This window comes from Trematomus bernacchii, unplaced genomic scaffold (genome assembly GCF_902827165.1).
Source record: "Trematomus bernacchii unplaced genomic scaffold, fTreBer1.1, whole genome shotgun sequence".
NCBI lineage: Eukaryota > Metazoa > Chordata > Actinopteri > Perciformes > Nototheniidae > Trematomus > Trematomus bernacchii.
The window spans coordinates 4,310,804-4,318,046 of NW_022987477.1; positions in this window are offsets into that span (position 1 = coordinate 4,310,804).

Genomic DNA, 7,243 nt, shown 5'->3' on the forward strand with positions numbered 1-7,243 from the left:
GTAGGGGTCCTATTATGTTTCATGTTTAGGTGGATTAACGTGTATGTTGTGCCTTTACTGTGACATGTTTCCATTCTTAAATGCTCTAAAAGCTATTTATTTTTCTCATACTGCCAGTGCTGCAGCACCTCTTTTCACCCTCTGTCTGAAACCAGAGCCCAGTCTGCTCTGATTGGTTTGCCAGCTGGCTCTGTTGGAGATGTCTTGCTTCTTAGCCTATCACGTACAATGTGACGGAGCGCTAGCCAATAGAAGCGTGAGTGTTGTATAGTGATATATATATGTAATAGAAGTAAACAAAGTAGTCCAATTGAGGCATTTCGGGCGAGGGGGGGAGATAAATCTCTCTGGAGGGTAATTTGAGATTCAAGCCTTTGCTGACCATTTACATGCACTAAAACACACTCCAGGAGAGGGAAACCCCCCAAAAGCACAATAGGGTCTCTTTAAAACAAACATAGCATTTAGCTACCGTATTACATACAAAATATTGTACGGTACAAGACCTGATTAAGTCACTATGATCAAAACATGTTGGCAAAACCAATGTGTGGGTTGATCAAATAGTCAGTTCAACACAGTTAACACAATCAAAGTGTCGTTTTTTTATAAATACATAATATGACGATCTAACTATATAGCAATTACTTTCACGTAAGGTGTGTGTTGTTTTAGGAACAAAACATTCTCAACATGCTTGATCTTTCCTCTCAGATGAATGTCTCGGCTCAGTGTCATAGGAGCCGGGCAAATTAAATATAAATACAGACCGTGTTCCTGGAATGTATTCAGTCAATAGAATATCTGCAAAGTTAAAGCGGCTTGAATCAAAAAGCTTATTGAAATTTCAATGGAGCTGTATGGGTGCCTATAATGAGGTAAGAAAAGGACAGTGTTTCTCTGGCTGTGCAGCAGTCTAACCAATTATCAGACTTCCCTGCTGCTGAACCATGGGAGAAAGTCCATAGGTGATGGTGGGGAGGACGAGGAGAAGCCACGTTGTTTAAGTGAGAGGGAACAGATAATGGACTTTTCTCCCTTTTCCCTCTCTCCCCCCCAACAAAGACAGGACTGCAGTTTCTAGCCGACAGCCATCAGGGAAGCCGGCGTGTGATTTGACTATATATGTCAACGAGGGTTTGATTGTCTTTGGGAATGTTTTATTCATCGCATGGAGTTCGGATGCTGCTTACCTCCGTTTCTGATTTTTCTGGCAGACAACATAACACAGAATACAGAATGTGTAGCAACTGTTCCACTTGCGTAACTGCTCATTTCACCTCTGCTCCTATCATTTCTGCGTTAAAACGAGGACGGGGATGTTCAAATTCAAGGCTAATGTCTTTGCACAAACATTTGCTCAATCATAACAGTCAATTTGTGTGCATTAGGAGGACATATAGCATTTTAAAATCACTCAATTCCGTCTGAATCACTTCTCCTGACATCCTGCTTCTTTATGCATTGCTGTGAATCAGTTTTATGAAAGGCTGCAAATGCACAGTGCGGTATAATGTGATGTATTTAATCTGACAAGCTTTCGATACTGTAAGTACGTGTGTTTGTTTTTCTGTTTCTGTCAGCTCAAAGTTTACTTGTTTACGTGCATTTTTGCAATTGGCTCATTTGGGTCGACACTGCCCAATTACAAGCCAACCGGTGCTTGTCACATGGACTCATATAGCTTGTTAATTGGACAAAGTTTTGGTAACCTGTCTCCTGCCAGGAGATTTGGCGTGGGCTGCGTGGGGTCGAGGTGGGTGGTCGTGCAACATAACTTTGAATTGACTCCCTGGAGCTGCTCCCCGCTGCATCTCTCATTATGGACGTTGCTGTGACTTACCTAGCCTGGTGTTAATAGCAGTAATGAACACTTAAAGAAGTAGCTAAACATGAGCTCTGCCCTTAGGTTATCTTCTGTTTGGCTTCTGACTTTGACAAACAGCTGGCCATCAGAAACCAATATCAGCCTCTTCATAAACCTTTATGTTTGAGGTTGTTTATTTGGCCTGGATATCATTCTTTCTCCAAACAAGCTGCCCTGCAGTTCTCCAGAAACCTGCATTTTTTTCCAGCGCCAGTTATTTCATGCCACCTGAATTTAAATGGCATTGTCCTCAAGTGCCCAAGTAAACCGAGTGAAAATGCTCCCCAAAAAGTTGGCCTGCCGACTAGTCAGACCTGGGCGATGACACTGCTGGGCAGGGAAGCGGACCTGAAGACCGAATCGCCCCTCTGGGTCACGCATGAATCAAAGGGCGGCTATTCCAAACAGGATCCTGCAGAGATGAGGGGCCTGCTGCTGCCGTCAGTCAGGCAACGAGCGGCGATGAGAGGAGGTCGCGGAAGAGCAGGAGATGACTGATTCATGGGCTGGCAAGCAGGCTCTGTGTGTGTGTGTGTGTGTGTGTGTGTGTGTGTGTGTGTGTGTGTGTGTGTGTGTGTGTGTGTGTGTGTGTGTGTGTGTGTGTGTGTGTGTGTGCGTGCGTGCGTGCGTGCGTGCGTGCGCAGGGCACACAGTGGATGACAGATTGGCGAGGCCACGGATGGGCCAGGCTTCATCAGCACCGCAGGCTGCTGTGATCTGTCCATTCTCCATCACTCACCACAGCCAGGCCGGAGCTGTCTGGGTGAATGCGCGTTGTCTCTTATCTAATTATCAATATCAAAATCAGATTCACTACATATAAGCAGAAATGTACCAGTTATAAAGGTACAACTGTTTCAATTGCTAACTCTGGACAATGCTGGAACACAAGCAGCTGGTTGTGTGTGTCTCACTGTTTCTGTTTTGTGTGTCAGTATTTGTTTATGAGCATTTCAGCCCGAATTTGATCAGGATTGTGTGTGCATATTGTTTTGTATTTACACATGCTTTCACATTCACATACGGGGGCAGGACAAGATCATAGAAAAGCCCGACAATTAGTCACAATGAGAGCTGCTGGCTTGCAGAACAAATTGCCTGAAGAAAACCGAATAACTACATCTGCGTCTTTTCCAAATCTTCTAAAAATGTTGTCAGATCTTGCTATATCATAAAGGGGTATAATCTTGTATTATTCTATCAATTTAATACCCTGCTTTCTTTAAACATTATTAAGAACCACAGTATGCTGTAACAAGTGCAATTTGTATGCGTTGAATACATGGATTATAGGATGCACATGTCAAGTACAGAAGTCTATTTTGTACATGACATGTAATATTACATATAGCACACTCAGCCATTTACATTAAATATGTATGAAAGTGAACATCATCATGAAAGAAAAATAAAGAAGCAGTACATATTTATGCAAACGGTGATATTTTTAGATAGATCTCTGCCCCTTTTTATGTATTCATTTAATGTGTGTGCTTTACTTTGAAAACTCTACTCTTGTTGTACATGTTCCAGTGGTTTTAAGGTTTTTCTTTTCAGTGGCATTTCTCTTGTCTTGATTTGAGTCCTCTCACAGATTTAAAAGGTTTTAAAATGATCAAAATGGCTGAAAGTGGAATTGCTGAGAATCTAGACTTTTCTGCAGCACTTTCTTTTTGCGAATACCAGTTTTCATTTTGAATTGGTTCTAATGCCTTCCAAAGTGGAGAAACAAGTTTGGTCCGAGTTGTAGTAACCTCCCGTTCACCGCACTTTGACAGATTATGACTGATGAAGCAAAGACGGTAAGACGGCTGGCAGCTAACTGGCAGCTAACTGACAGCGCCCTCCATCCTCCACTCGTCAGTGTCAGGTAACCATTTCCCAAGTGCCACCTTCAATTACTTAGGATATTGCTAATGATTATACATTGTGTGTGAATGCAAATGTGTGCCAGGAAGTTTCATGATATAAAGCCGGAGTCAGTTGTAGCATGACTAATGATGTTCCCAATGAAGGGTGGACTTCAATGAGTGTCTTAAAGAGCAGAAGAGATTTTAATTACTCATCTGTCTGGCCGCCTGCGTGACCTTCAGTCAAGACCTGGACAGAAGTCTATTACAGTGATGATGTGCTATCTCCATATCTGGTCATAAACCTTGTGACTGCGCTGGCCTTGGAAATGGCAGATTGTCTAAGGTCGTTATAATATTAATCTGAAGGTCAGGAGGAAAAATACATTTGAAATCAACCCTGCTACAGCGGACTCAATGGCATTATTGTAGCAGTAGGCAATGCTGAAGGTGATTTATTGCCGTCTCTTAAGCTGGGGGCAATTTGTGTTAAGTAAAAATAAAGAAAGCTGGTCAAGGAATACAGCAAACTGTATTATTATTCCCTCATTCATTAATTTTCAGCCACCTCTCGGCTATTTATTTCAGTGTTTTAAAGTTGAAAAGCATTATCAATAAACACGCCTTCTCCTGGCGGCACCGCCACCCACAGCTGTACTGGGAGAGAGCTGTTTTTACTCAGGAAGTCAGTTGCTCGGAGTCTATTTGTCTTTTGTAATTACCATTCAATAAAGGAAAACCCTTGGTAATTATCCTTGGCGCTCGGTGAAACCAATCATTGTGAGTTAACATAAACACAGACCCGCTTTAAAAGAGGCTGATTCAGGCGGCTCACCGGGACCGCGACTCAGCGCTGAGATCAAACGCCCGGGCCCCATCTGTGTCCGTGACCCCCTTAGAGAGCGGGGCCGCGACCTCATCTTAGAGTTCAGAGTGAAAGGGAATCTTGCCAGCGAGGGCCGCATCATATGCATCATTGGTTAAGGGATTGTCTGGGTCAGGGGAAACAGGAAGACTTGAGGGCGCTCACTTATCTCCGCGCTGATGGCACCCAGGCGGCACGTGGCTTTAATTTGTCAAGAGTGGGAGTGGGAGTGTTGGAGAGGAAAAACACAAATGAGACATTTTCACTTCACAAAGACAGTTATTTTAATCTTATTTTCTTCATATATTATGATGGTGTAGGACAGTGACCTAGAAACTCGACTCTCCATACTGAGAGCTTGAAAGATCAGAGTTAGGCGTCTGGAAATTAATTTGTGACTCCAGTAAATAAAAAGATGCTTAGGGAAATGGTATGGATTCGCTGCGGGACTTGCCTTAAACTGAAGAACCAAGGAGCGATACATTTTGGATTTGGGGTGAAAAAAGGCAATCCTTCACACGTAGACTAGCATTCATCAATACCTCGCACTGACACGTATACAATCCCATGCTCTCTACCCCCGCATTGTTGAATGTGCCTTCTATCTGAGCATGTATCTCTCTGACACGCCTTTGCCACTGACATTTAGATGAAAGCTATATACCTGGCTGGGAATAATCTCCACTGATAGGAAATGTCTTGCAGCTAGAGGAGAAAGAGGAGTAGGAGTGGAGGCCTCTCTCCGGTCTAGTTTGCTGCATCACAGAACTGCTTCTGGACGCAGCGTGCTCACTGTATAGGATTGCCTGCATAGAGCGCAGAGATACAATCACAGATACAGCTACTGGGTTGTACACAGCAGAGAGGAAGATGCACAAGATACAGTATACCTCTGTACACAAATATTTATGTATACAAGCTTTCCTTATCATTGCATTTATATCGTTTTCTAGTCCACATAACATATGCAATACGTGCAGTCACTGAAAAATCTCTTCTTAGGTTTTTTGTTCAAAGTGTGCCTGTTGTACACACTCTAAAAATATAAAAGAGACATAAGTAAAAGTGAATTGAGAAATGTGACTTTTAGAGATCCATTAGGTTCTAAGAGGTTGCAAATTAATAGGTGCTTAAATACAGTGATCGACGTCGCTAGTAGAACACTCAGAGGCACTCCGCAGTCATTATGGGCAAATGACAGCGCACAACAGCGAAGGCAAGCTGTTATTACTCAGAGGAATGAAAGACTATCTCAAAGAGAAACGGCCAAAAGTCTTGGAGCTTCTTTGAGCGATGTGGTTTTCGCTATCAAAGGGAGTCCAGAAACTGAGACGGACTGTGATCATAAAAGGCCCAGCAGAGTCAGATCAACAACAAAAATCAAACAACAAGTTCATGCGTTGCTGTGACTGCAGCTGACACGAAGGCACCGCTGAATGAGAGTCAACACGAGGAATTCAACTGTGCCGAGGAGACTTAAGAAGCAGGGCTGATGGGTCGGGGGAGCGGCTCAGAGACCTTTATCAAGACGTCAAAGCAGGGTTAAGAGGCTTGGGCTAAGACATGTAAACAGTGGAAACAGGGTGGAAACAGGTATTGTGGACTGATGAATCCAAGTTTGACATTTTGAGTTCATTAGAGAGTTTCTACTGAGATCAACACTTCTTACTCGACTTGTAAATATCCCTTATGTGTATGCAGTGGAAGTATTTACTTGAGTTTTTCCATTTTATACTGCTTTATACTTCTTAAGATGTCAATGTGTTACTTTTTACACCACAACATGTATCTGACAGCTTTACAGATCCAGATGTGAGCTAATAAACACTATACATCAACTAATAATTAAACATTGACAAGAGTAATTTAATATGAATGATATTGAAATAGGCTTTTACATTTAACAAAACGTTTTGGTACTTTAAATATCTTTTGATGGCAATACTTTTGTACTTTTACTTAAAAAGGATTTTGAATGCAAGGCTTTTACTTGAAACTGAGTATTTTAAAAAGTTAACATTGCTAATTCTATTTTATCTATGTTTAAAATATGAATACTTCTTCCATGACTGCTTTACGTTTTTATTTATAGCATTTGTAGTCACGTTCTGCTTAAGATTTTACTCCATAAATGCTCAAATAAAGCGTACTAATGCATAAAACACGAGAAAATAATGAGCTTCCTCTGTATCACAATAGTTGGCGTGGCGACTAATGAAGCTGCAGAAGCCATTCTTAATTAGCAATATCATAACGACAGAGATCTTCTTTTAAAAATGTGCCTAGTCCTATAGCGATGCATGTGTGACTACGTCAGTGTTATTCAAATGTGTATGAAGCACAAAGAGGGATGAGAATTATTTCTGACTGCACGTCAAAAAACATTATCTCAAGCTCATTGTAATGCTTTTTAAACACCCTTAAAGATTCCTAGGGGAGGGAACTAGCTCTCCAATTTTACAATGGTCATATTTTCCTGTCTGAAAACAAGCCTTGGGCACAAAAAAAGCCAAGCTCGAAAAACAAATAAAAATAACTAAACAAAACAAATGTTTATGAATGATGAATGAGATTGCTCCTTGAATTAGAAGTGGTGCTTAATAAGGATGCTCTGTCTGTGTATTCATCAGCACTGAAGCCAGAGAAACTTTTCTTCACCTC